This window comes from Saccoglossus kowalevskii, chromosome 12 (assembly GCF_978046115.1).
Source record: "Saccoglossus kowalevskii chromosome 12, keSacKowa6.1, whole genome shotgun sequence".
Lineage (NCBI taxonomy): Eukaryota > Metazoa > Hemichordata > Enteropneusta > Harrimaniidae > Saccoglossus > Saccoglossus kowalevskii.
Genome location: NC_140652.1, coordinates 18681754 through 18688772, shown reverse-complemented (window position 1 = coordinate 18688772; position 7019 = coordinate 18681754). Strand labels below are relative to the sequence as shown.

At 34.4% G+C, this 7019-nt stretch overlaps 1 long non-coding RNA gene across 1 annotated transcript; it reads right to left on the bottom strand.

Annotated features, from left to right (window-relative positions):
• Positions 1 to 3758: 3758 nt before the first annotated feature.
• LOC146735592 (uncharacterized) lies at positions 3759 to 6202 on the bottom strand. Its single transcript, XR_014931124.1, has 4 exons — positions 6031 to 6202; positions 5713 to 5827; positions 4370 to 4459; positions 3759 to 4086 (listed from the first exon to the last, which is right to left on the bottom strand). It is a non-coding gene; the product is annotated as an uncharacterized LOC146735592 (long non-coding RNA).
• Positions 6203 to 7019: the final 817 nt, after the last annotated feature.

Here is a 7019-nt window from a genome sequence, read left to right as displayed (position 1 = left end):
CAATGTTCAGATCAGGTCACAGTTCACTCACAGTCTGCTTCTGTGCATTTGATACAATCCGCCGTTGACGGCACTACTCAGCGAAATTTGGTGTGTCCACATATTATCCTGGCTGGACGTTGTGTTGAGGGAATTGCTGTACTCAATATCAGCATAATTACAACCGCCATTAGTTGTCACCAGTCAGCTGTTCTTGTGATGAATGAGAACTGATGTCACCACAGAGTCACAAAAGGTTCAGGGTGAGATTCACCAACCCTTGTTGCATAGGAAATCCTGAGATACAGCTGGATTTGTTTGTTCCGGCCCGCTTTTCCCAAAACACAGTTTTCTGAGTTCCTGTTCTCATAAACTAGCTTATTATGAGAACTACATCCCAGCTATATCCTGTTTCAGGCAGGAATGCAACTGCTTCCAACAGAGCTGTTCCAAAACAATGTGGACACTCTGGGAACTATCTGCTGACTCAAACTTGCACGATAAGCTAACATTTTTACTGGGGGTAACTTCATTCTTTAACACATTCCAAAGGTCAAGAAGTCCATCATCTAATAATGATGGTGTACTCTTCGACAGGTATCAATGTAGCTTTTGAAAACTGGGTGACTGTGCATGATTATCAATAGCGCAAAAATAAAGAAACCTGCATCTAGTACACTCGATTCCTTATTAAGCTATTTTAATGCATGACCTGCCCGTTAACAGTGAGTAGTCATTTTCTCGCCTGTGATAAGCGATTTCATGTTCATCTTCTAGTTGATCTCTATGGTTACCACTATAGCTACTGAGAAAGTTATAGTAGTCTGTATAGTATAACTCACTTCAAACGCAGTAATTTTGAAAGGTATTAAGTAATGCTCAATGGCGTCTAGTAAAATTTACAAATTATCCATGACGTACTACGGTTAATCTTTAAACATTGAAACTTTGCTAGTTATATTCATTACCACACAATTGGCTTTGACCTACTTTTTACTTTCCCGGTAGCTTTAACACACACACACACTAGCCATTACCCTAATTATCTGTCATTCTCACCAATTGATAGTGGGTACTCAGGCATCAATAAACAAACGTACCAGCTGGCAAGTCAGTAGACCGTAAACATCCTTTGTTATGTAAATCACAATCATACCTGGTAGATTCCAATTGTCCTTCCAGAGGTGTAAACAATATGACCAGTCAATCACCTTTATGACAGTTATCACACGGCAATGCATACAGTTTCTTCCCATGATTCCATGCACACTTCTTGCAGGATTTGAGGTAATATGACAAAAACATAGAATAGAGGATGCTGACACGTATAAACTGGTCTCGTGGGAGTGCAATTAATGGGCGGCCACACAATGTTAATAAAATGTCGTACTATTTAGGGATTCTGACAATGACAGACAAGAAACAACGAAGGCTTATGGTTCATGTCATTACCAAATGCACAATGTTTTGAAGAAAAAAACCTATGTCTCATTTAGATTTAACCACATTGTTGCCACGGATGAAAAAAATGGTTTATTTCCTAAATTGCATATCTATTGTACATGCAAATCGTTGCATTGGATGAAACTGCAGAAATTCACACAAAATCACCAAATTCACATTATAGTTTTCCCTTAGGACTATATAAAGTCTCTAGGAAATATAGAATTTATAATTTTCTCTCTCTGAATGAAATAGTCACCGTATCCAAAATGCGGTTCACTTAATATTATCTCCCACAATATTAAACTGTCCACTGACACCATCTGCAGTGTCCTTCAGGGCAGAACTAGGTGACAGCTGTTATTTGACAATGTCTGAACCATATCACAATAATAAATGTGTGTGGAACAAAGACGGAAAGTGTACATCTATATGTCACAAATAATGTGTTTTATACATAAATCAATTCAATGATCAAATCTCCAAATCTTCGCACAGAATAGCATCAAACATCCTTTGTATCTAAGAGTTACAATTGCATTTACTGCGCCTGCTCAATTAGCAGTTGTATATTGGATTCCACACTAATTATATCACCAGAGGGCAGAGATTCCAGATCAAACTAGTTCTGAAAAATAGAGGAAGGGGGGTATGACGTATGGTTATCTATATTATTCCTGGGAACAAGGATATTAACTTCTCTAAACAAAACCGTAATGCATTTACTCGAAAATGAAATGTGCACTCATTCTCATGTTCAAATTCCCGTATCAATAGACATTTTAATAGAACTGAACATATTCCATGTCATTGGCGTCATACTCTTAACACTTTTCTATGTTAAGCTTTGACGCATAAACATTATCACGCACGTTGGAATAAAACAAGTCAACTTGTTGTGCCATTTTGGCGGTCATTTCTCAAATCATTCTTACAAGCAAGAGAAAAGCAGTATACTTATAAGTTTTTGGGAAAATACCGCAAAATACGCGTTCAGGTAATTCAGGGTTGCTGCAATATTATGCAATAGTCAGTGAGATTTCAGTACTGCCTTTACGCAAACTTTGCGGAATTATCATGATAACCAACTGCGGATATTGCACAATGGAGGGATCAAAGTTGGTATGATGATCATACATATTAGGTTATAGTTGCATGTCATTTTTTTCTGTGATTCAAACAAATATGGCCGAATGGCGGCCATCTTGTTTTTTATGGTACCCATGCTACTTTCACTTGAATGCAATGAACGTTTCTGTTCAAATTTTGTACAAAGATAGTGTACCAAGAGATACATCTGCACCAACATGATTTTTGTGATTCTGTTCAATATGGCTGGCCGACGCCAAATTTTCATGTAAAAGCACTATATCGTCATTTCTACATGTCCGGAGCTGTTTCTCAGAGATGACTGGGCCAATTTGGATCAAACTTGGTATGATGATCATACATATTTGGTTATATGTGCACGTCGTACTTTTTCGGTGATTCAAACAAATATGGCCGACTGGCGGCCATTTTTGTTTTCATGGTACCCATGCTACTTTCTCTTGAATGCCACGAACGTTTTTGTTTAAATTTTGTACAGAGATACTATACCAAGAGATACAACTACACCATCATTATTTTTTTGATTTGATTCAATATGGCTGACTGACGCCCAAAATTTCATGTAAAAGTGCTAAATCGTCATTTTTACATGTCCGGAGCTGTTTCTCAGAGATGACTAGGCCGATTTGGAACAAAGCTGGTATGTTGATCATAGATATTTGGTTATAAGTGCACGTCATTTCTTTTCGTGATTCGAACAAATATGGCTGACTGGCGGTCATTTTGTTTTTCATGGTACTATGATACTTTCTCTTGAATGCAATGAACGTTTCTTTTTAAATTGTACAAAGATAGTATAGCATGGGGCTACATGCGCACCAACATTATTTTTGTGATTCGATTCAATATGGCCAGCCAATGCCCAATTTTCATGTGAAAGTGCTAAATCGTAATTTTTTGCATGTACGGAGCTGTTTCTCAGAGATGACTAGGCCAATTTGGATCAAAGTTGGTATGATGTTTCTACATACTGGGTTATAGTTGCATGTCATATTTTTTTCTGTGATTCAAACTAATATGGCTGACTGTTGGCCATTTTGTCTTTCATGATACCCATGCCTACTTTCCCATGAATGCAATGAACATTTCTGTTTAAATTTTGTACAAAGACAGTATACCAATATATACATCAACATGAATATTATTTTTGTAATTTGATTCAATATGACTGCCCAATGTTCAATTCTCGTGTAAAAGCACTAAATCATTTTTTTTACGAATCCATCTCCTATTAATGGTTTTAATCTAATCTCAATGACTTAATCGGCATCAAATTGATATGTCAGATTACAACAATTTGGACGGGGACTGTGTCATCAACAATGACTTGTTTATTTTATCATGGGTTTGAATAGTATATATAATAACTAAGGCTGTTTTATAAGTCTCAAATATATCAATATAATTAGCAACATAGACTAATTCAATGTTCCAAATTCTAATTAGATTAACATTGGTGAATCGGAGTTTTATGAATTAAAGTTAGTTTACTGTTCTATGAAACTGCTGTGTTGATGACTAATCTTCGGCTTTCCATCATTTTTATTTCACTTTCTGCGGAAAAATATAAAAACAAAATATTATGTAACAATTATTCATACATGACCATTCAATTCTATTGATTATAGGAAAATATAATCAAAGAGGTTGTTACAGGCACCATCCATTAGCATTTCTCAGACAAAAAACTAATGATATACCATTGTGGTATACCGTGTGAATCAATGTAAATATACAATGAAATATTGGAGTTTTATTGAAAGCAACATTGAATACAATTAATTATTACAATAATTATAGTGGCAGCCGAATTGTTCACCACACATCGGAAACTTACCATATGTGTAATAATAGATATGGGTTTATCCCTTAACTTTACAAACATATGGGTAACTGTGAGTACAATAGGTAGTCCTCCATCGGCTGTCTGTAAATTGGAGAAAAAAAATGTATTTTAAACATATATTGACTGATACATGCATATCCCCAGGGAATTTACATTTTAGTCCTGAGCTCATAGGAACACATATTGACTGATCATAAAAAATATATTATTCACCTTTATCCTAGAGCAATTTTTAGTTGCAAAAAATGTTTTTCGCGGGGTTTATATTCGCAAAGGAATTTTAGCATCAATAAATATGTTTATACCCGAAAATCATGGGAACACGTATTTACAGACAAAGATGGTAATACTATACGTCTACTACTACTATCACTGAAATGTTAGTAGTTTATAATGATCAATTCTCTATTTGTCACCGGCTATCTACACCTCCTGGATCTAGGAACATCAGCTCAGCTAAATCAAATTAACGTCAAATGCAAATTTCAGTTGAACGCATTATTTCACGGGTGAATGACTGAACTTATATCACAGTGAATGTGCGTAGAATATTAAAATAGTGAAATTATATGCCAGTGAAATAAATAAAATATACATGCTGACTAGTCACGTGGAAATAACGTAAGTATAAATCTGGAGGTAGTCGAATAGTATATTGCCGAGAGTGGTTACAAAAGATACTGACTTTAAATGAATAGTTTGCGTCCAAGGATTGTGCGTCATCAAATAAAATGTGTTTAAGTACACAGATTTGTAATTTTCATATCCGGTTGAAACATATGATCGACGTCTTCTGAGGGAAGCCGTTATTTACTATTTTTGCATTAATGTTAAAGCAAATTTGAGAGATTCGTTTATAACTTTGAATCACTGTTGGTTTTAGGTCATTCATTTCTGCACCTAAAATATTCACTTTGGACGTGTATATCAAACGTGCCAACTATAACCAAAAATGCACTGTACAATGAATACAGATCCGCGGTGATGAGTATATATACACAAGGGTGTTTGTTCATTTTAATTTATCCTCCTGAATTGAAGATGTGTCTGAAGTGTCTATCTCATCGAAACCTGCAATGAACTTGTTTTTGTGTGTATATATCTTTTGCCACTATTCCTAATGTTATCTGGGTTACGTGTATGACCATTATACAAAATACGTTATTTGAAAATAGATATGGTGGACTTAATTTGTTCAAAGTATGTCGGGTGAAAAAAAATTATGACATATTTTATCTGTCAAAGATTATGTTTCTACTGACAGTATGGCTTATAGCTATATCGTTGCTATATTTTCTTCTTTTAATGTTATTTCTCTAGCATTTGATACTTACTAGATGCATAATTACCAACGGTACAATCGTAGCTGCTAGAATATGAATCAGGATAGTTACATTCCCAATTATCCCAGTCGGTAGCACTGCGGTCTGTCCACTCGAAATTTCCCTCCTAAGTAAACATTATTATATAATTTAATAACGTTTGAAAAAAAACATATTTGGTTGGAGTCAATTAAGTAAATGTACAAAATGGTCTAACGACACATTTATTATTACAATTTAATAATTTGTATTCTAATGGCTGCAACATCAGTAACGAAAATAATTACTGCTTATTAGTAAATCATTGATATTAAACATTTGTAACAATACCTCATTTATGTCGTTTAATCCAATCCAGTAATCTTCAGTAATGCTGCCAATTAATCCGTTTACAAAGTTTAATTCAGCTAATGAGTGAATTGATACCAATGACGCCCCTGCACTGGTCCAACAGTAATCTTCAGCAGGAGTAAAATCAGTAGCAGTAGCAATGTATCTATAGCAATACCCATTGACATCCCAATATGTATAAAATTGGGGACAGGCTCCTAGAAAAAAAACATATCCGTATACTTAAAAACATGCAATGAGTGAACATTGCTTCTAGTATTTTCAGAATTGTTTTACTGACATCACATTTGCGAGATTATCAAAATCACTCATCTCGATTGCAAATTGAAGTGAATATGCCGTGATAGAAGACCTCCACAAACCAGTTACGACTAAATAACGTAAATGTGAAGTTATTCAAGAGAGTTAGTTATTCACTAATGGCATACAACCTACCTTGCACCATGACAAGGCTCATACTTATCGCACATGCAATAATACAAAATGCCTTCATCTTTGTACTATAATGTCTCTGCGGAAAAATTATACATTTTACCAAATAATGTTCATGTGAACTTTGAAGTAATCGGGTGCACTAGATCGAAATTCTATAATAACAATGACAATTATTGGAATTTTCCTTTTAATTAAGTTGAGTTAAGGTTGTGCAAATTTTTTTAGTATTTTATTTCAAATGTGTCTCTCACACAACCTCTGTTTCTAATATTTAGACTTTTACAAGTATTGTAATAATGAGCACTTTTTTTTTCTTGTTGAAAATTTTACAAAATGTGACACATGCAAAACTATTTCCCAAATTAAAAAAATATTAAAAAACTAAAACAGAGAAAAAAATATTTTGAATCAGTGGTATTTAATATAACTGATTTACGATTTCAAGAAAAATATTCCATGCGTCAATTTAAATAAAAAATATTTACAGTAGTGGCTATTCTATGTATGTATCTTGTGTTGGTAAATTACACTAT